Genomic DNA, 22,713 nt, shown 5'->3' with positions numbered 1-22,713 from the left:
TGGAGCAATTTAGTGCAATAGATTGGCTTTCATGTTATACAGCTAAAGAAAAGATGTGTCCATTTCTTTCTTCTTTGTCCATTTCAAAGAAGTCCAGCTTGTTATATAGCAAAGACATAAGGACTCCCAGACAAATGAGACAATGCCCACCCAGGTTTTGGGTAAGTCACAGCCCTTGGTAGGTCCTGGTGCAGGGTGAAGATGAAGGCCCCCAAAAGTGATGCCATTAAACACTGGAGTAACCCTCCTGTCTGATTCCTTGATCATTCTGATGATCACTTCTGATCAGAACACTTCTGATGATATCTTGGTTTCTCAGTGTGTACTTCCTGGAAGAAGAAAATGTGCTATCAGTAAATAATAATACCTTATCCCTTTGGCAATCTGTGTGTGTGTTTGACACACACACACATACACACACACACACACGTGTGCGCATGCGTGCATGCACACAATAATGAATGAGTGGACATGAAATAGAGAAGAGCTAACTCTTGGAAAAACAATGGAATCTAAGAATCTACGAAAAAAATCTGATAAGAATGAGGGCTCTCAGCTAGATTTTGATGATTGTAAGCAATAAGAATTGGCAATGGCAAGAGTCAAGGGCATGTTTAAAGGAGATAAACCTGCTCAAGCAGAAAGGAAGAAATTTAGTCACCATTCAGAAGTGCCTCTGGGAACAAGGACAAGGAAGCAGCCTGGCTCCCAGAAGGGCTGAATCAGCCTGGGGGGTTGTCTGTCAGAATCTGAATCTCTTTTCATTTTTTGTCCCCACTTCTTGCTTCTCTCTTTCTCTGAAAACTGGCTTTCTTTTCTTCTCTGCTTCACATGGAAGAAAACATGGCCACCCTCCCAAATGGAGTCCAAAGAAGAACAATACTTTCATTTTGACTCCATCCATGACATGTAGGAATTAGCTCCACGTATTTCAGGCTTGATGCAAAGTTCTTGGGAGAGAGCATGTAAATGTCCCAACTTTGGGTCTAGTGAATATTCTCAGCCCAACCATCCAAGTGTCCCTAGCCCCACACCTATGGATTGGAAGTGGGGGTCAGGGAGGTTGGCTTATTTTCCTAAGAAATAGGGGTATACTATGTACTGAGTAGATACCAACCCAAAGGCATCTATATAAATGGATAAAGATCAAATGCAGCCTTGAGTTAAATATACAAATATATTTAGTCTATTTCCTTAAGGTGACATTGGGTCCCAATCCAAGGTGGGTTGATTCAAAGGATGATATAATATAATGTCAAAGATTGGTCAAAGACATTTAACCACAGAGGTACCATGCTACCCTTATTTCATGGGAAGTTGCATTTTTTTTATCTTTTTGGAAACAGCATTATGAAGCCAACTTTGAGAAGCAAGCTGAGTTTTCTTATAAATACATTTAGCTTCTTTGGAATGAAGTATTCCCAGAGTTCCATGCTCAAAGAAAATTTGACTACAGCAAAAGTACATTTACCAGAATCAGTGGTCAATGAAAGGATCAGGGGAAATACTTCACATATATGCTTTACACACATGCAATAATAAAATGTTATGGTTTAAAATAGTGTACACTAATACAATTCCAAGGAAATAGAGAAATGAGTAGAGTGTCTTAGGTGGATCCTTCTTGGTTGATGGAGAGCAAGGAAGGGGATTTGGAAGAAATTGTAGTGGAAGATGGAGAATAACAGGGAGAGGAAATTGGGGGAGAGGTTGGAAAAGGGGAGGGAGAAGAAGGGAAGGTTTTTGAGTGAGGTCATCTCAGTAGAGCCCTCAGATGCTGCCTGCACTATTTGAGCCAAGGAAGGGTTTGACAAGGATAATGCAAGGGACAGCAGAGTGGCCACCCTCATAGCTCTGTAGACTATTGGCTAAGGGGATCTCCTGGAGGCTCTTTCTCAGCTACTACCCAACTATCTAGAACCCATTGATCACTTAGCATGTGCTGTGTTCTCCCTGAAGAACAACTTGGTAGGAAAACCACAGTAGAGGATTTACTCTTGTGACTTCATCGTCTCTCCATGAAGACTAATTCTGTACTGGGATTTAGTTTGGCACAAACAATGTTTTTCCTTCCCCTTGGTCACAAGTCTTTGTAACCATATCGTTTCTTGGACTGAGGGCTTCCGGAGAAAGTGAAGGGAAGAGTTTCTGACATGGGTTGAGGGCAGTCACAAAGGTGAGTTAGAATTAAGTCACATTTAGCAGCCTGAAATGACAATGTGGCACACAGGTGAGACATGAGAATAAGGGAGATGTTTAAAAAGGGAAGCACAAAACTTTAAGAACTCTCAGCCCCACTGTGGTACTTATGGCTCAGGAGTGTCAGCCAAGCTGGTTGGGTCAAGCCTTTCTCACAGTCTTGGGTGTAATATTTCAAAGCAGGGCTTGTGTTAATAAAAAAACAAGCTCTAAAGACAAAACTCAAATTATCCGTGTTTCAAAAGGAAAGCTGAGGAAAGCGAAAAGATCTCTGGAGGGGAGGCGATGCCCATGAAAAAAGACCTCTTTTGTGATGCTCTGGATGCTGCAAAACTTGGAATTAGAAATGGTTTTCCTAGAAGACTTGCCATTGAATAGGTCACCAACTGTGGAGAAGGAATGGGATAAAGTCAAGGGTGAACATATAGACAATGAGGACAAGTCAAAGAAAATGGTGTTGTCATCTCCAACCATTAGCTTTGTTTTGAGACATGAATTAGATGATTTAGATCAGTGGTTTTATTTTTTTTAACATTTATTTATTTTTTTTTTTTGAGAGAAAGAGAGAGAGAGTAGGGGAGCATCAGAGCAAGGGGGACAGAAGTAGATCAGTGGCTCTTACCTTCCAAGGACTTAATGCTCTCTTTCTTAAAAAATATTTTATAAATCCCCTTTACTATTCTATAATGAAATTTACCGAGAACATATCCTACCTGCGTGTGGTATTAAAAATTGAACTATGCTACCCTAACCATGATGTGAAGGAGAAATAAAAGTGATTCCACATTCAATTCAATGTGTATGTACATGAGTATGACTGAGCTGGAAGACACAAAGAAACAGATGCTTGCAGTAACACACAGACATGTCTGTAAAGTGGCAGCTGCAAATATAGATGGAAGCAGTCTGTGTCTCCCTGGAGATTCCAATATCATTAGTGGCATTGTCTTCGATGATGTGATTTTCCCCAGTGGTGAAAAATCTTTTTTAAAGTTCCCCCCAAAATAAAGTTCTACTTCACCTCAACTTTTGTGGTAGCTGCATTTCCAAAAAATTCAACACATATGAAAATGACACAAAAAATGCTATGTGTTCCTATGAAAAACAGAATTAGGCTCTGGGCTTAGATTTTACCTACTTTCTTGTCTGGTGGGATATTTTCAAGTTTTGTAGGATGGAGGACATTTTGTCGTTTAGTGCGGCCCTGGGTATTGCAGAACCTCTAGTATTCCCAATTTCTGTCCAGTAAATAATGCACCCTCCCAAACAGACAACCCAGAGTACTTCCACTTAAAACTGCCCTGGGAAAATTCTGGGCTTGTTGGTTAGTGGCTGTTATTCTGAGGAGCAGTTGGTAGCTCTTTAAACATACAGATTTCCAGGCATCATCTGTGGAGATTCTGCTCGGAAAGGAGGGCTCTAGAATGCCCATGGGACTCTGGTGCATAGCCGGGTATGCAGCCCACTGACCCAGCCATCTCTCGATCTGATTCATGAGGCCCCTTTCTCATATCTAGGGCCAATGGCTATTTCGTCTGTGTTTGAAGGAGAAGGGTTGTAATATCAACGCTCTTTCCAGCCCACTTATTAGCCCAAATGCAAGCCATGAATTGGAGCAGTGGTCTAAGCTTCTATGTAAATCCCTTTTTTGGGTCCTTCCTTGTGTGCAGCAGCCCAGGGGGTGGTTGATTCGTGATTTAGACTTCAGCTTTCTCTGATGTGCTCATTCCTATGTTCCGAACCCTCACTTCATCAAGGGTGAGAAACACTTTGCTTCAGGTCTCCATATTGTGAAGTCCTATTGGCTGAGTCAGCTCCCCAAGTACCCTTAGAAAGATCCAGGACAGGTAAGTTGTCTTAATGTCAACAACCTACATATTCATGGCTAGGGACTGATGAGACAAAACACAGATGGTTGAGAAAACTATAACCGGTTGCATAAGAGGTGGGGCAAGGAAGATAAAACATTGTCAAATGGAAGGGATGAAGAATACTGAAATCAAGTATAAGGACCGTCAATGTGCAGAGCTAAGTCATTCATTCATTCTTTCATTCATTCATCAATATAAGTGAAAATGAATCTACCACATGTCAGGCTTTCTTGTAGACAATGATAGTACAACAGTGAACAAAACAGACCAAAATCCTACCCTCAGGGTGCTTACATTCTAGTAGGCATAGCTGGTTAAGAAACAAGGTCACAAATAATAGAGACAGTGAGTTAGATGTGAAACGTGCTATGAGGCACCGGTAGGGACCTCAGATAGAGTAGCGGTGTGCGTGCATGCTCCCGTGTGTGCTCATGTGCATGTGACATCTAATGGCTTGAGATACCATTTGGCAATGCGGAAGGGAATTTCTTTGGCAATAGTAATTTGGAGTTTAGTAGTGTAGAAAGAATGGGAAAAAGATATTGCGGTTGTCAGGACAGGAAATGATTCAAGTTTTGGTAAAACTTTTTAACAATGAAAAATGAAGGGCAGCAGAACAACTTTGGCATGGCAATAATTGAATTTCTGAGTTTACGTAAGGAATGTTGAGAAACTTCTGGTTGCAAACTGACCTTTTGTTTGTTTTAAGTCCTTCATTATCTCTGAGGACTGTATAAATTTCAGCTCCCGATAGTTCCTCATGATATTAACAAAATTCACTGTTCGATCACACAGAGAGAGACTGAGTCATTTTACATTTCACACTTGGTTACTTTAGACTTGAGTGTTTGTGCAGAAATATCCTGCTTTTTAACTGTGGTTTCGGTTAGTGTTTTGGAATAAGGGATTTATTAGCTGTGGTGACAAGTACATACTCTTTTAGCCAGAAATACTAATCTCCTCTTTACCAGAAAACTCCCTATTCAAAAATGACATAATATTGGGAGTTTTTGGCAAATAAAGCTTCTATATTGTTTGCTTATTTGCATATTATGAAGTTAAAAATACTGTCTAGTACATTCATTATCTGTGACTTTCTCAATAACTCTCTGGTGTAACTGGACAGTTATTTTTTTTTAATATTTATTTATTCTGAGAGAGAGAGAGAGAGAGAGAGAGAGAGAGAGAGAGAGAGAAAGGAGGGGAGGGGCAGAGAGACAGGGAGAGAGAGAATCCCAAGTAGGCTCCACGGGATCACTGCAGAGCCTGATGCAGGGCTCGATCTGATGAACCATGAGATCATTACCTGAGCCAATATCAAGACTCAGGTGCTTAACCAACTGAGCCTCCCAGGTGCCCCAGGCAGGTATTTTTATACCTGTTTTTTTAGGTTCATAGATCCTGAGTAATTTACCCAAATATAATTAATGTATGGCAAATAACACTCATCTCTATCATTGACTATGTATCAGACAATGTTTAAATGCTCTTTACATATCAACTTTTTCAGTTCTCATAATAACCCAATAAAGCAGGTGTAATTAGGAACATTTTTTACCATCAAGGAAACAAAGAAGTTTAGTGACTTGCTCAGCACCACACAGCTAGTACATGATAGATCTGGGATCCAACCTACAGCTGTCTCCCTCTGGTTATAGAAAGCAGAGTTCCGATATTTCAGGGTGTTTTTTTACTTTACAAACACAATAGTGATAATGGCAGAGCAGTGAAAGGTACCAGTATGAATGGCAAAGACCATGAGCTTTGGAGAGTGAGCTGAGTCCCCGTTGGTTTATTTCACTCACTGGATAATCTGAGGCAAGATCCTTAACTTTTATGTTTCCATCTATAAAACAAGGGGATAATGATATTTTTCATAGGGTGGTGAGCATAAATGTGATGTCCTATGAAAGCACTGAACTCACTGTCAGACATGTAATAGGTGCTTGATTATACATTTCCTTCCTTCATAAATGATCAATTATTAGGCATGGGTCAGATGAATAGTGGAAAAATTATGGTGAAGTAGACTGGAGAGGACACTGGCAATTTCACAACCCTTTCGAGAAATTCGGGGTGGGACTTGTAGCACTGAAAAGAGCAATTCAGATCTCAATAATGAGTTAAGACCCAGTTCCTTGTGGATGAGGCTTACAGGGGCTGCTGTTCTATGAATCATCATTTCAAAGTCTGGATAAAAGGTAAAGCAGCCGGTGTTGGGGGTGATTCTCCCTTGTGACTCCTTGATCTTCAAGGATCTTCTTGATCCTTGTTCTGGGGAAGATACTTCCATGAAGTACTCAGTGGTCTCTGTAAGGCTGCAAAAGCTTTAGAACAGAAGTTCTTAGGCTTGTGGGCTAAGGACCCCTTCACACTCTGAAAAATTATTGAAAACTTTAAAGAGATTTGTTTACCTGATTAACTCTACTGATATTACACATATTAGACATTAAAACCAATTACTGAGAACAAACTGAGGGTTGATGGGGGGTGGGAGGGAGGGGAGGGTGGGTGATGGATATTGAGGAGGGCACCTTTTGGGATGAGCACTGGGTGTTGTATGGAAACCAATTTGACAATAAATTTCATATATTGAAAAAAAACAATTAAAAATTGTATTGATCATGTAAAAAGAAAAATCCATTACCAGTTAACATAACATTTCTCTTACAAAAATGTATTTTGAAAACAAATGGAAAAAGTAGCATTGTTTTACATTGTTCTGGAAATCTCTTGAATGTTTGGCGCAACAGAGTACAGATGAATCTTATATCTGCTTCTGCATTCAATCTTTGAGCTACACATCATGTAGCTTCTGGAAAATCCACTGTGTGCTTGCAAGAGAATGTGTGTGAAGAATACACATAACACCGTCTTTGAATTAAATCAAAGTAGTTTGGACCTTGTGGACCTCTAAAAGGATCTCAGGGAACTTTGAGAGCCACTAATGTAAACTATTTGTTCTCTTTAACAATATTTTGGGGCCCTCATAGAATTCCTCTCAACTTTTCCCTCCCGATGCCTGTATTCAAACAATCACAATTGCTAATAATGCTTCCTTTAAAATTCTTGGGTTTGGCAACCCTGGGGATAGATAATTAGGTTCTTTGGACTTTATATGTCTTTTTTCCTTCCTCTTCCCTTTCCTTCCTTCCCCTCCTCCTCCCTCACTATTTTTCCTCTCCCCTCCCCATGGCACAACCTTCGTCTCTCTGCCTCTGGGACCCAGCGGTTGCCAGACTGCCCTTTATCTGACATCATTCACAATTTCCTTCCTTCCTCAAAAGTCTTGGTTTTGGCTAACATTTATTAATTCTGGGTTGTGATTTAGAAATATTTCAAAAACTTTTCCAAACAAAATTAAAAGGAAAAAGTTTTGAGATGTGTAAAGAATGTTAGACATGTTCCTGGCCAACTGTCATATTTATGAACACTGAGAACTGTGTAGCCAAGTTCTGCTGTCAGCCAAGATTGACTAGTAGGGTCTGGATTTACTTTCTCATGACAGACAACAAAAGAGCTGTATAAAATACATGAAACCAGGGCATTTGAGATACTGGACATCAGCCATTGAAGGACAGGGACCCTTGAGAGACTGGGAGAAAAATGAGGTGAGCCCTATGATTGCCCCCACTTACTGACATGAGAGAATTCCCAGGCTGTGGAAGGGTGTCTAGCCATTTCCACAGGGAAGGGAAGTCTTGGCAGAACTCAGCAAACTTGCTGAATTGAGATGGAGCTGAGGGCCAAGGGAGACCCAGGTTGCTGTAGTTCACAAGAATGGATGCCAGAGAGGAGAAACCTTAATGAGGAAGAGCGTCGGGTGGGGGGGGGGGGGGGGGGTGTCTCCCTTTAGAATTCAGCAGAGTATGGGTCAGCCCACGTGTGAGGGAACTACCTGAGGCCAGAAATTAACCACCCATGGGATTAGATGAAGTAGTAAACAGCAAGGCCAGGCATAATTTCTGTTCCCGCCCGTCAGAATGGAGACCCTCACAACCTGCAGGCATTTGATAGAGAACTAGGATTGTGTTTGACCAGTGGGGTGAAATGAGTCCCACACTGAATGCTGCCATGGCCCTGCCTGATGAATCATAAGGGCAACACCCCAAATAATGGAAGCACTTCCAAGAGCTAGAATGCATCCTTGAACTCAAACATACCAAGCATCAAGCAAGTTAAACTTCACAGTGTTTGGCATCTAATAAGAAATCACTTTGCAATGCAAAGAAGTAGACAAATAAGGAGGAGAAAAATCAATCAATCAAAACCAACTAAAACCAACACAGACCAAGACATTCAAACAGTTATTACAACTATATTCCATATGCTCAAAGCAGTAAGTAGAGGAATGGAAGATGTTAAAAAAAGAAAAAAAAAGGTCCACCTATAACTTCTAGAGATGAAAACTACAAAGTCTGAGATCAAAGTATACTAAATGAGATTCACATCAGATTAGACGATGTAGAATAATGAATTTAAAGACACAACAGTAGAAACTATCAAAATGAAACACAGAGGAGAAAAACAAATAAAAAAAGAACAGAGCATCAGTGAACTGTAGGGCACTTTCAAGCAGCCAAATACACATGTTATCAAAGTCTCCAAAAAGCAGGAGGGGTCACAGAAGGAATATTTGAAAACAATGGCCAGAACTTTTACAAATTGGATGAAAATTACAAGCCCATCCATCCAAGAAGTTCAGTGAACCCTGAGAAACAGAGATTGATACATTATGTTCTGTGATAATCACATTGCTTAAAACCAGTGGTAAAGAGTAAAATCTTAAAAGCAGTCAGTGAAAGAACATGCCGAGGAACAAGGATGACAAGAAGACAGATTTCTCACAGAAACAACGTAAGCCAAAAGGCTTTGAAGCATTGTCTCTACAGTACTGGGGAAAAAAATGCTGACGACCTAGAATTCTATATACAGTGAAAATGCTTTCCAAAAACAAAGGCAAAATTAAACTCTTTTAAACGTACAAAACCTGAATTCATCACCGGCAGACCTACACTACCAAATATTAAAGGTAATCCTTTAGGCAGAAGGAAAATGATGACAGATGGAGGTGAAATTATGGCATAAATTTCTTTAAAAGAAAATGGACTGTTCAAACAGAAGGAGTGATAGTGCAGTGTGAGGTTTTTAACATACGTAAAAGCAAAATGAATGACACACATAGCACAAAAGCCACGCAGGAAAAGATGGGGCTATGGTATTGTAAGTTTCTTTTTTTTTTATATTGAATTATAATGGATATACAATATCATGTTAGTTTCAGGTGTACAACATAGTGTGATGATTTTATACATTAAAACATAATCACCTTTATCCTCTGGCACCATACAAAGTTATTCCAATAACACCAATATTCCAATAATTCCAATATTATCGACTATGTTCCCTATGTGATACTTTTCAGTAAGTTGTGACGTATTTGTTTTATAACTGAGAAGTTGGTACCTCTTAATTATCTTCACCTGATTTACCTGTCCCCCCACCCCACACCCCTGTGACAACCACCAGTCTGTTCTCCACATCTATGAGTCTGTTTCCATTTCATTTTGTTTTTTAGATTCCACATATAAATGAAATCATATGGTATTTGTCTTTGTCTGACTTATTTCACTTAGCATAATACCTTCTAGGTCCATCCATGTTGCTGCAAATGGCAGGATTGTATTCATTTTTATGGCTGAGTAATATTCCCTCGTGTATATATACCACATCTTCTTTACCCATTCTTCTATCAGTGGACACTTGGGCTGCTTCCATATCTTGGCTGTTGTAAATAATGCTGCAATGAACATAGGGGTACATGTGCCTTTCCAAATCAGTGTTTTCATTTTCTTTAGATAAATACCCAGAAGTGGGATTGCTGGATCATATGATAGTTCTATTTTTAAGTAAGGTTCTTAGATGTGGAATGATATACATCACTTATGGAGAAATTTTCAGCATGAAATGCCTATTTAAAAAGGCAGAAAAGTGTTAAATCCATGGCCTCAGCCTCAACTACAACTAGGAAAAGAGAAACAAATTACACCCAAAGCAAGCAGAAGATAAGAAGTAACAAAGATCAAAGCAGAGAACAATTACATAGAAAACAGAAACATACTAGAGAAATTAATGACACCAAAAGCTGATGCTTAAGGAGAGCAGTAAATTGATACAGCCCTGGGTAGCATGATCAAGAATAAAAGAGAGAAGACAGAAATATCAATATCAGGGCTTAGGTAATATCACTGCACCACACTACAAATATTAAAAGGATAATGACAGAATATTAGGAATAAAATTATGCAAAAAAAATTGATACTTAAATGAACTGGATAATTTCTTTCAAAGACACAAACTACCAACCTCATTCAAGAAGAAATAGATGACTTGGATAGTCTTCTGTCTATTAAGGAAATTGAATTTGTATGGAAAATTTTCCTGCAAAAAAACCTCTAGGCCCAAATAACTTTCCTGGTGAATTCTGCCAAACACTTAAAGAAGAAATAGTATCAATTATGTACAGAATTTTCCAGAAAATTGAAGAGGAATACATACTTCCCAAGTCATGAGTTCTCCCCAACTTTTTGACGTTAGTATTACTTGGATATCAAAACCAGATAAGACATTACAAGAAAAAAATAACTGTAGGCCAGTATTCCTCATGAAGAAAGACATACAAATTATAAACAAAATATTAGTAAGTCCATTCCAACAATGTGTAAAAACACAAATACATCATGGCCAAGAGGGCTTTATGCCAGGAATGCCAAGTTGGCTTATCAATGGAAAGTTGATAAATGTAATTCTGGCTTAGCAATGGAAAGTTGATAAATGTAATTCACCATATTAATAAAACCAAAAAAGAAAAACCATATGATCATCTCAAAAGATGCAGAAAAGGCATTTGACAAAATCCAACATCTATTCCTGATAAAAATTCTCAGAAAATTAAGAATAGAAGCGCACTTCCTCAACCTGATAAAGGGCATCTGTGAAAGACCTACATCTAATATCATAGACTGAAAGTTTCCCCTAAGATTAGGAACAAGGCAAGAATGTCTACTTTCCTCACTTCTGTTCAGCATGGTACTAGATCTGGCTGGTGTAAAAAGTCAGGAAAAGATAAAAGCCATCCAGATTGGAAGAGAAGAAGTAAAACTCTGTAGACAACATGGTGGTTTACATAGAAAATCCTATGAACTCAATAAAAAAGCTACTAGAACCAATAAGTGAGTTTTGTGATCACAAGGTAAATATATAAAAATTGGTTGTATTTCTGCATACTAGTAATGAACAGTCAGGAATCTAAATTTAAAAGCAATACCCTTGAGGTGCCTGGCTGACTCAGTCCATGGAGTGTGCAACTCTTGATCTTGGGGTTGTGAGTTTGAGCCTCAAGTTGGGTGTAGCGATCACTTAAAAAATAAAATCTTGGGGCGCCTGGGTGGCTCGGTCGGTTAAGCGTCCGACTTCGGCTCAGGTCACGATCTCGCGGTCCGTGAGTTCGAGCCCCGTGTCGGGCTCTGGGCTGGTGGCTCAGAGCCTGCAGCCTGCTTCCGATTCTGTGTCTCCCTCTCTCTGGCCCTCCCCCATTCATGCTCTGTCTCTCTCTGTCTCAAAAATAAATAAAGGTTAAAAAAATTAAAAATAAAATAAAAATAAAATCTTAAAAAAAGCAATGCCCTTTACAATCAGTAATATCGTATCAATATTATTGATATCATTTTCATATGAATAATATGAAAAACTTTGGGATCCATTGGAAAGAAGATGTATGAGATCAGTGTGTGAGGTGGTAGTTATGGGGGCTCTGTTGTGCCCCTGAGCCCACAGTGTGCTTGGCCCTGTTCTTGTCCATGGTCTCTGCTCCCTGCCATGTCTGGCTTGGGTTTCTCTCTCCGCAGATGTTATTTCAGAGTCTTTCCTAATTGCTGGCTTTCACTGGGTCATCCAGGTACCTACCTCACTACTTCCACACAGAGAGCAGGGAAAGTGGAAAAAGTGCTCAACACTTTCTAAGCATTTGTTTTACTCCTGACTTCCTCCCCTTTTCCTGGGACAGCATGGGGAAAAACTCTCTTCCTAGGACACATAGGGCTTTCCTCTACATTTAAGCTTTTTATTATTATTATTATTATTATTTTTTTTAATGTTTATTTATTTTTGAGAGATAGAGACAGAGCGTGAGTGGGGAGGGGCAGAGAGGGGGAGACACAGAATCGGAAGCAGGCTCCAGGCTCTGAGCTGTCAGCACAGAGCCTGATGCGGGCTAAAACTCATGGGCTATGAGATCATGACCTGAGCTGAAGTTGGACGCTTAACCAACTGATCCACCCGGGCGCCCCATCATCCGCATCTCAACTCTTATGCATAGGGACCAGTCCTCACACTCTTGAGAAAGCCTGGGCTCTGGGTGTCACCTACATTTTTTTCTCCTTGGGCTCCTTCTCTGAGATTGTTTCTCTGTGTTATTATTTTCACGTCCAGATTGGGAAATCGCCAAGTTCCTTGACAAGCACACAATATGTCAAAGCAGCAGGGCAAAGCAGCACTGTAAATGATTTTTTTTCTTAGAGAATAAAAAAAGGAGTGATGAAAATGTAGTGTGGTAAGATTTTACAGTGGTAATATATTGTATTTAAAACCTTCAGTCTTTTTTGTTTTTAATTGAAAAGTAATAAATATTCTATTGCTGATTTCATGATCTTGTGACTGGGGACTAGATTGTTGCCTCTGCTAGAAATCACTATGGGCACAGCACAAGTTTGCGGTGATACTTATCATGAAAAACCTCCCTATACCCTCTTCCTTAGCTGGTTGGGTGATTACTTCTTTTTTTAAAAATTATTTTTATTTATTTTTATTTTTGAGAGAGAGAGACAGAGCACAAGCAGGAGAGGGGCAAAGAGAGAAGGAGACACAGAATCCAAAGCAGGCTCCAAGTTCTGAGCTGTTAGCACAGAGCCCGATGCGTGGTTCAAATTCACAAACCGTGAGATCATGACCTGAGCTGAAGTCGGAAGTTGAACCAACTGAGCCACCCAGGCGCTCCTGGTTGACTACTTCTCACATTCAAGGTTGTAAATGAGTATTCTGGGACAGGCATTGGAGAGATCCACCTCCCCCCCCCCCATGCATTATTCCTATCCTTGAAGATCTTACATATATTTTTATTAGAAAAATAAAAATATAGACATGAAACAATTATGGACAAAGAATCATATTGATGAATGTAAGGTAATTACAATAATAACAATAAATAACAATAATAACAAAAAATAACAATAAAAAATGAGCTCCTAAAATATAGAGAAAACATGTGACCTGGTATGTTTTAGCTGAGAAATGGAAGACAGATTAAACAATGACAAGGTTGATGAGAAGGAAAGGGGAAGGTGTAAATATTTTCACTTAAGTATAGATTTAAAATGAGCAGATTATTTATTCTGGATGAAGACTAGTTTGCCAGGGAAAGACCTCTTTTCCAGAGGCCTTGAATTGTCTAGACTCTAGAGTTGCAATGTCCAATAGAACATTCTGCAGTAATGGAAATGTTCTATGGGTGTGCTATCCAATATGGTAGCCACTCATGACATGTGATGGCTATTAAGTTCCTGAAGTGTAACTAGTGCAAATGAATTTTAAATTTTATTTAATTTTAAATAATTTAAATAGTGTCATGATTCTAGAGGCTGAGGTATTAAATAGCACACCACAGATGGAGAAGAATACAAGAGGGAGTCCTTGGAGTCACCTCCTGAGAGCTGTGCATAAGTCACAGTCAGGGGACCTTCTGTGTCTCCTGCCCAGAGTCTGTTCTAGACTGGATCCTAAATCTTTTATGCCATTTTCGGGGGAAATGATATTATAGGCTTCTATTGTTGTCACTCTCAGGAGGACCCGAAGCCCAGTATCACTCACCTCCTGTGAGGACAATACCAACTATGTTCTAGACTGTAAGCTGAGCTCCTCAGCAGATCTAACTATCCCAGGGTACGAAGAGCTCAGCACTCATCACCCAGGCTCTTAATTCAGCGATTTTCTTATGAGGATGCAAGAGGTAAAGAAGGAATCAGTGGTATTAAGGCCTCTTCTCTCAACCTTTGGACCCAGGACAGAGAACTTTCCCAGCTCCCATCCTCTCTCAGGAAAGTCGTGGATAATAGTAATTACTGTTGGACAGTAGTCCACCTGCTGCTATTGCCAAATTGTTTGTTGTGAGGACACAAAAGAATGGAACAGGTGTTAACATAGTCTTTGGAAATTAGCAAAATGATTCAACAAATGTGACACTCCTGAGTCTGGCCAGATTTTTCTTCTGCTTCTATTGTCAGGGGTAGTAGCTTGCTCCTTACCTTTCTAAGTATCTTTGTCTGTAGAGGCTTACTTCTGATGGTTGCACTACTTCTTGGCAAACCATCAAATAACAACACTAGAGGGGCACCTGGGTGGCTCAGTCAGTTAAGTGTCTGATTCTTGATTTTGTCTCAGGTCATGATCTCAGGTTCATGGGTTTGAGCCCCACATCCAGCTTTGCACTGACAGCATGGAGCTTGCTTGGGATTATCTCTCTCTTTCTCTCTTTTTCTCTCTCTCTCAAAAATAAATAAATAAACTTAAAAAAATAACAATACTAGAAACTAAATCATTCTTGCAGTTAGCACTTGCTGAAACGTACAAGGAAATAACTACTTCTTTTACTCAAAATAGTATATTTCAAGCTAAACCTTTTTCAGTATCTCATAATTCTCCCTTTCCCTTTATTTGCTGGTGAGATAATCATAATAATCATCTTCAGGAAGTCTGTAACTGGGCAGTGGTCAGAGGTGATGCAGGAGAAGGGAGGATAGGTGTCATTTTAATTTGAAGAGACCTTGCATGCTAGGCTGATTCTGTATGGTACAGGACAGGCCAACAGTGAGTTGTGACATGCTTCTGAGTTGGGTCATTGCCTTGCTTATCTATTACTGTGATCCAGACTCAATGACTTAGAACAACAATGTATTATTATCTCTCATGGTTCTGGGGTTGATGGGACTCAGCTGAGTGGTTCTCCTTTGGGGACTCTCCTATGGATATAGTTGGCTAACAGCTGACCAGGGTTGGCTGGCTTAACTTCCAAAATGGTGCTCTCCCATGGTGGGAGTTGGTTCTGGCTGTGAGCTGGGGTTGTGGACTCCATGTTGTTTAGAATTTCTCACAGCATGGCAGTCTCAGGATGATAACACTCCTTATCTGGCAGCTTTGGGTACCAAGACTGAGTGTTTCAAGAAGCCTAAGAAGAAGCTGAAAGGTTTTGGATGATCTGGCCTCAGAAGTTCCAGAAAGTCAATCCCACCTCATTCTATTGATCGGAATTGGTTGAGTAAGCCAGTGAGACCAGCCCAGATTCAAGGGAGAGGAATTAGACTTCACCTCTTAATTGGAGAAGGGAAGAATTTGAAGCCATTTTTTAATCTACTCCAGTGATAGTATTAAAAGGAAACCATTTAGAGAAGACAAATTGGCAGTAATGTTTAGAAAGGATTGAAGAGTTAAAAGGCTACAACAAGAACTCTGGATTTTGGAAGGTGCTTATGGAAGAGAGTAAGTGACAAAACATAGAGACAGATTACAGACACTTTCAGAGAACCAAAGATAGCAGGACCTTGTAGAAATACAAGGGAAAGCATTTAAGGCAGCCAGTTCTTTCATTATGTTCAAAGATGAGTTTAAGGAAGGCAGTGCTTTTGTTATGTGTCCTTTACATGACTGAGGACAAAGATTTCAAAAGACCCTTCTTGGTGGCACCTGGGTGGTTCAGTCAGTTGAGCTTCAGACTCTTGGTCTCAGCTCAGGTCACAATCTCGCAGTTCATGAGTTCAAACCCCATGAGGGGCTCTGCACTGTCAGTACAGAGCCTGCTTGGGATTCTCTGTCTCCTTCTCTCTCTGCTCCTCCCCTCCTTGCTCTCTATTTTTTCTCTCAAAATAAATACTAAACATTAAAAAGAAAAAGCCCTTCTTGGATGATGAGGGAAGCTGGTAATGGCTGCCTTTTGGGTGGTGATGGCTGGCTTGGCTATTGGTGCTTTGAGTTTCATGTGTTCAACCAATGATCGGATAAGGATCTGGCATAAGAAAGTAAGAGGCCACTAGTCTGGTTCTGTTCGGTGCAGCAGTTCTTGGAAGCCATCCCCTCTATCGGTCTCTGGAACTTCTGTGCTGTTTCTGTGTTGTTAACAAGGAAATAAAACCAGGTGTAAGAAGCCACTTGCACTCAGTTGCTTTTTGTTTTTAATTTTATTTTAATGTTTATTTATTTTTGAGAGAAGACAGAATGTGAGTGTGAGAGGGGCAGAGAGAGCGAAAGAGACACAGAGTCTGAAGCAGGCTTCAGGCTCCGAGCTGTCAGCACAGAGCCTGATGTGGGGCTCGAACCCAGGAACCGTGAGATCATGACCTGAGCTGAAGTCAGACGCTTAACTGCCTGAGCCACCCAGGAGCCCCTCAGTTGCTTTCATTGAGCAAGATTAAAGCCGCAATTAGAATAAAAAGTTTGCTGGGCTGCCTGCCATGTCCATCTTTTTGTCCTCGTCTTATAAAGGAAGTTAAGAAATAGTTTACCGTCATTGGCAATTTTATGATATTCTACAGTTTCTCATCAACTCTCATCTCTGGTTCACATGCGGCTTTCTGCTTGGTAAAGGTCTTGCAAAATCAGAGGAATCTGAACAGCAAAACGATCAGAGAAACCCACAAAGAACTGCTTAGAGAAAGGGACAGTCCTGAGCCAATGAAAACGGACAAGTGGCAGTAATGGGAGGTAATATGAGACACAGATTGAAAAGGTGGTTATTTGGAGGTCAGGAGATGGAAAATGTGTGAAAGGAACGAAAAACTAGGCTGTAGAAGGAAGTCCATGTAGGACAGTGGTTTTTAAACCTATCTCAGGGAACACTGTGGTTCTGTGAGCAGTTACTGGCAGTTCTATAAATAACGAAAAACAGGCGTAGCAAGAATCACAGAGGCCCTGTGTGCAAAGATGTCATTTTATTTTCCACAACTGAAGTCAGCTTAGTTCATGGATCCTCATTTCCATCTCTAGCGCTAGAAAAAAAGCTTGCCACTTCAGAGTTGCTTAGTCTCTACTGGTGCAAGACTCAGCCTCCTCTGTTTAGAATCCTTCTCTTTCTAAACCCCTTGTCCTTGTGGACACTGACTGGAGTTCTCTCCATACGTCGTCCTCCGGACTTACCGACCCCAGCTGGGATCATGCTTGCCTTGGTGTCCCCAGCTGCCAGGGGTGGTCAGTGTCGGCCTTCTTACCCCTTGGCATCCCCCTCTGAGGGTCTGGGGACTCTGAACACTCTAGGAGTGTTGTGTCACCATTTGTGAAACAGCCTGTTCTCAGGCCCAGGCAGTTCCACTGTCACAGCTGTCCCTTGGCACAGACCACCCTGGACACAGGGCTTTGCTATGACACTGGTGGTTTCCAGGATTCTGCTTCTTGTGTATTACTAGACACTCTTATCAAAGACAGTCCCATGATTTGGGCAGCTTGCTAGGCGGGTCATACACCAAAAATCCTCAGAGAATATGGTCTCTCTCAAGAAAGGTGGTCTGACGATGGCAGACAGTCGAGTCTTCCAAATGACAGGAGTCTCAGAGATGGGAAGGTAGTGAGGGAGATAACACTCCAGAAGGTGCCATCCAGACCCTGGATGTTATTTCCGTTTCTCATAAGTTTTTGTGAAACACACAAAAATCATCACCTCCGCGGAGGCATATGTCTTACACATTCACATTCAGAGCATTTGTGTGGTGCTGAGACCAGAGCATACAGGAGTGACAATCTCCGCACCATGAGCTTTCAACTCAGGGGTGAAGCAAGACAGGTAGACACACGAGCCACCTAGGAAAGGAAACAAAGGGAAGGGAGAGTTCGGAAACGTGGTCAGCATGGCTGAGTGAGGGAGGAGATACATTCAAAGTGCCAGAGAGAACAGTGGCTATAGATAAGAAGGGAAGGTCTTCAAATCCCATCCTCATAATAGACGGGTGTATGCGTGTTTTATCTGGGTCTAAGGGCTCACGTGTCTAGCAGGATGGTTGGGGTAGGGGTGGGTGGGAGGCATCAGAATACAATGAAAAAAACAAGGAGAAGTGTAATTTTAATTCCAATTTAAAAATTTAATTACATTTAACTTTATTAATTTAAATTTAATTTAGTTTAAGTGTAATTTTAAATTAGGATTAAATTTTAATTTTAATGTAATTTTAAATTAAAATTAAATTTTAATTTTGAAATTTAGATTAAAATGTAATTTTAAATTCTACATTACTACACAGACTCATCATGTTTTCTACTCGTAAACTGTTTAAAAACCTTCACTATACGAACTGTGAGATATGTTTATGCTCACTAACAACACTAGTTCTGCAGCACTGAGCCTGACCTGCTCACGCTAGCTTTCATTAAGTGCCCCTGGGACACGTGCTGAAGCAGCTTCAAGCGGAGGGTTCACAGTAAGGCCATCACTAGGGGGGCTCAGAGGAACAGTTGTTCCCACCCCTGGCTGCATGTTGGAATCACCTAGGAGCTTTAATAACACTGAGATTTGGGCCTCAGTCCCAGAGATTTTCATGTGACAGATCTGGGCAACAGTGGTCCAGCTCTCTCTCCTGATGATTCTGATGTATAATCAATGTTTTGAGAACCACCACTCTAAAAAGGAATACTAAATAGATGGGGACATCTGGTGAATTCTTTTTTTTTTTTTTTAAGCTATTTTTAAAATTTTATTTATTTATTTTGAGAGAGAAAGAGTGAGCAGGGGGATGGGCAGAGAGAGAGGGAGAGAGAGAATCCCCAGCGGGCTCAGCGCTGTCAGCGCAGAGCCTGATGTGGGGCTCGATCTCATCAACCTGTGAGATTATGACCCCAGGCGCTGAGCCACCCAGGCACGCCTGGTGAATTCTCATAATACCATGTCACTGGCCCCAGAGTTAAGCCTGTTCCTTGGAGAAAGAGGAACCAGATGCAAGGGCTGGAACCAGATAAAATTTTTTAAAAAATAAGAAATTATCATCACAGCAGGCCACAAGTCAGCATTAGGGTTGATGAATTATTGCTGTTGGCTTCTTTATGCTTTCCTCCAGCCCAGAATTATCTGGGCCAGCTGAGGCCAGGGTTATCTCAATTCTTGGGTTTCCGACAGAGATGTCAAGGGAAGGACTATGGAAACCAGCACCTGCCCAGCCTGGAAGGGATACAGGAAGGGTGTGTGTGTGTGTGTGTGTGTGTGTGTGTGTGTGTGTGTGTTCTGTTAGGAAGGAAGCAATCATCATTTACTCAATGTCTCCCCAGAGGATGGCTCATTAGGTCCTCAAAACAAGTCAGGGTCCAGGCACTTGCTGGAGGTACGGAGTTTTGGAAAGGGAAGAGCAGCTTCCAAGCCCCTGGCTGTGGGGCTTGGAGCCCAAGCCAGCCTCTGCTGATACCCCTCCCTGCACCAAAGTCTACGCCTGACCCCGGCCATTCACTGCATTTCTAGGACTACCAGTTCTCATGTGCAAAATGAGTGGATGGGAGTAAGTGGGTTTTAAGCTTAAAAGAATACCTGGTCAGGCCAAGAAGTCTGGTATCAAGACTGTACCACCGATAAGCTGCTCTTTCATCCGGGCGCAAAACAATAACAAGCAGCAAGTGACTCTTGTGTCAACCCTGTGCTTGGCGCTGGTTTAGTGTTAATTTATGTAATCTCCCCAACCACTCCATGAGGTGGGTGCTGCTGTGATCCCTTTTCAGCGAAGAAGAAAGGAGGTACCAAGAGGTTGGTGAGTTGTGAAAGTTCCCAGGGCCAGTGTGAGAGAGCAAGGGCCAGGCCTCAGGCTCCAGTGACTGACCCTATCTGGTCTCTTAGGCTGGAAAGTGTGTGTTTCTGGGACCTGAAAGTCCCAAGCTCCATTCGCTGCAGTCATGCCCAGGGACCCCGCAGTTGGGTGGTAGCCAGGTTACGCTGTCCAGGTGAGTCGTCCCAAGTCACTTCGGGTGGGACCACGGTCACTGCCCCTCCAGGGTGCGGGAGCCCGGGGCCCCCGGGGATGAGGGGGATGAGCGGGGGCAGGCCGGAGTCCCGGGCTTCCCGGGGGTAGGGCGCGGGGGCACCGGGCCAGCTCTCTCCCTGCTGAGCCCGGCCCGCCCCGCCTTCTCCGCCCACCCACCCCCGTCCGTCTCCGCCCGAGGCGTCCAAGCCGGAGCCGGAGCCTCAGCGCAGCAGGAGCCGCGCCCGGCTGTTCCCGGGCGCAAGGGCGGCGCGGCTCCTGCTCGTGTCCGCGCCCGGAGCCGACCCGGAGCGCGCGGCGGAGGCGGCGGCGGCGGCGGCCCGGCGCCCCCAGGTGCCGGCGGGCATGTGACTAACCGCGCGCCCGCGCCCCGGAGCCCCTCGCCCGGCTCCCAGGGCGCCCGCCCCGCCGCGCTGGGCCCGGGGCGGCCCGGGGCTCGCCCAGGTAGGAGGAAGCTGCAGCCTGCGGGGTTGGAGTGTTGGCGGGTAGGCGGGCGGGCGGGAGCGGGGGTGGGGGGTGGGGTGGGTACCCACCGTGGCTTTGACACCTTTCCCTTCCGCACAGACCGCGCGGAAAGCGTCCTTCTTAAGTCAGTTAGACTGAACTTGGTTGTCAGTTTGTTGTGGAAGAAGGTGATGGCGGTGAAATCTGTGGGGGTTTTGCTTGTTTTTATTTTTGTGTGAAACCGGAATAAGGATCGTTCAAATCCCTTTGCGGGGTGGGGGTGGGGGGGACTTGACGATGGTCCTGGCGGGTTGTTGTGGGGTGTGTGTGTGTGTGTGTGTGTGTGTGTGTGTATGTATGTAAACTGCTTCCAGGAATTTGAATGCAGCCAAGTGTGGCTGGTTCAGGAGTGTCCCTCTCCGGGGTTTAGGCTCAGAGCTGTCAGTCTGGTCAACAAGATAAGGACGAATGCGAAAGCCCTACAGTGGGGGAGAGAAACTTGTGCTCCCACGACCCCAGAGAGAGGCTGATGCTGGGTGTAGCTACAAACAGACATGAAGAAGACTCATTCACAACAGACAGGTCCAGTACTTCACAGTTTATAAGGCTCTTTAAGCTTCTCTTTTATCTTCCCCAAAGTCTTGTGAGAGACACGCTATTACCACCTTCCTTTCACAGCAGGGAAAGTGGAGGCTTAGACAAGGTGACTAACTTGGGGGACTGGCACCCAGAAGGAGAGTGAGCCCTCGGGACTCCAAAGCTATGCCTTCTGCTTTACCGCCCGATGGCTTCCATGGTCCGTGCCTGCCCAGGCTTTCTCCTCTGTGCTGCTGAGGGTGTGTGGATTCCTGCCAGGGCAGATGTCCCCAGTGATTTCTGGTGGTAGGAGATGCTTATCAGATGGGCATGTTCTAGGGCTTTTAGCGCCACAGCGTAGGAACCAAGTAAGGGACATCTCTGGGCCACTGATGCCTTGGAGAAAAAAGGTGAGCTGAGATCCGTCTGTTATTGGAAGGTGCTGTCTGGGTCACCCTGGCTTGGTACCAAGCTTCTGGAAGGTGAATGTATAACACTGAACTCCAGGACTATTGGCGAACTGAGGAGAGCCAGGGATGTAGGGTGGGGGGAGTGCTGGGGGGCTTGCTGCCCCTTTCCACACCCAGTTTACTGTGCATTTGTGGCCACCTTTGTTTCTCTTGACTGCTTTTAATTTCTTATTTCATATCCTTGTTATTGCATTTAATATTCTGTGTTCACATCCTGTATTATGTTTTGTGCTAGATGAAAATGTGGGGCCTCCGGGATGGGATTTGATGCGAGAAGGGACGTGGAACCCTTTATGTATTTTTAGTCTTATTTGGCAAGCTGCCGCTTTGTGGCGTGTGGAGCATCACCTGGCCCTGTCTACATTTGGGTGGCCTCCATGTAGTTCCAGAAAGGATGTTTGACCTGAATTTTCACATGATCTTGGCAGGGCAAAACTAAATTCTCCTTTTTCTTTCTTTTTTTTTTTTTAAGTTTATTTATTTGTTTTGAGAGAGAGAGAGAGAAAGAGAGAGAGAGAGAGAGAGAGGCAGAGAGAATCCCAAGCAGCCTCTGAGCTGTCAGTGCCGGAGGGGGGGCTCGAACTCACAAACCATGAGATCATGACCTGAACTGAAATCAAGTCAGACACTTAACCGACTGAGCCACCCAGGTGCCCCTAAACCCTCCTTTTTAAACAGGCTCTACTCAGCTCTGTGTGGCATAATGCGGAAAGGCTTTCTTTATGGCTTTTTAAAATAGCATCTTGTCAGTAATTCTTTTACTGTTGGTGAAATACTACTTAATATTAGATTCACTTATTTATTTAACAAATGTTTATTGAATACCTACTTTGTGCCAGGCACTGTTCCGAGTACTGAGGACAGAGCAGTGAATGGGATAGATGAAAATCTCTGCCCTCTAATGGATGTGAGTCCTCTTGGTGAAGTCACAGGGCAACTGCAGTCTCTCTGCCTAAGGGGGTTCTTTGAACTATGCCTCTTTGAATGGAGAGTGGGCACGCTGGCCACCCACAGGCAGGACACCGTTCAGTGTCTCCACTGGAGAGGGCAAGAAGGTAATGGATACAGATACAACTTATATGGGTGGTTCCCAAGGATGCTGAG

At 42.7% G+C, this 22,713-nt stretch overlaps 1 protein-coding gene across 7 annotated transcripts in view; it reads left to right on the top strand.

The window, feature by feature from the left end:
* Window positions 1–22,713, top strand: part of IL1R1 (interleukin 1 receptor type 1) — a 78,551-nt gene that overhangs the window by 17,522 nt on the left and 38,316 nt on the right. Inside the window, exon 1 of one of the 7 annotated variants that reach the window (XM_049651274.1) lies at window positions 18,417–20,081. The exons of 3 other annotated variants lie outside the window; for them this stretch is intronic. The gene's annotated coding sequence lies outside the window, so the exon portion shown is untranslated. Of the gene's footprint in view, window positions 1–18,416; window positions 20,082–20,153; window positions 20,564–22,713 lie in introns of those variants that run through there. 3 more of the 7 variants (XM_049651282.1, XM_049651281.1, XM_049651276.1) reach the window with 3 other exon arrangements.

This window comes from Panthera uncia (genome assembly GCF_023721935.1).
Source record: "Panthera uncia isolate 11264 chromosome A3 unlocalized genomic scaffold, Puncia_PCG_1.0 HiC_scaffold_11, whole genome shotgun sequence".
Lineage (NCBI taxonomy): Eukaryota > Metazoa > Chordata > Mammalia > Carnivora > Felidae > Panthera > Panthera uncia.
The sequence above is the reverse complement of the archived record's forward strand: the minus strand, read 5'-3'. Positions and strand labels throughout refer to the sequence as shown.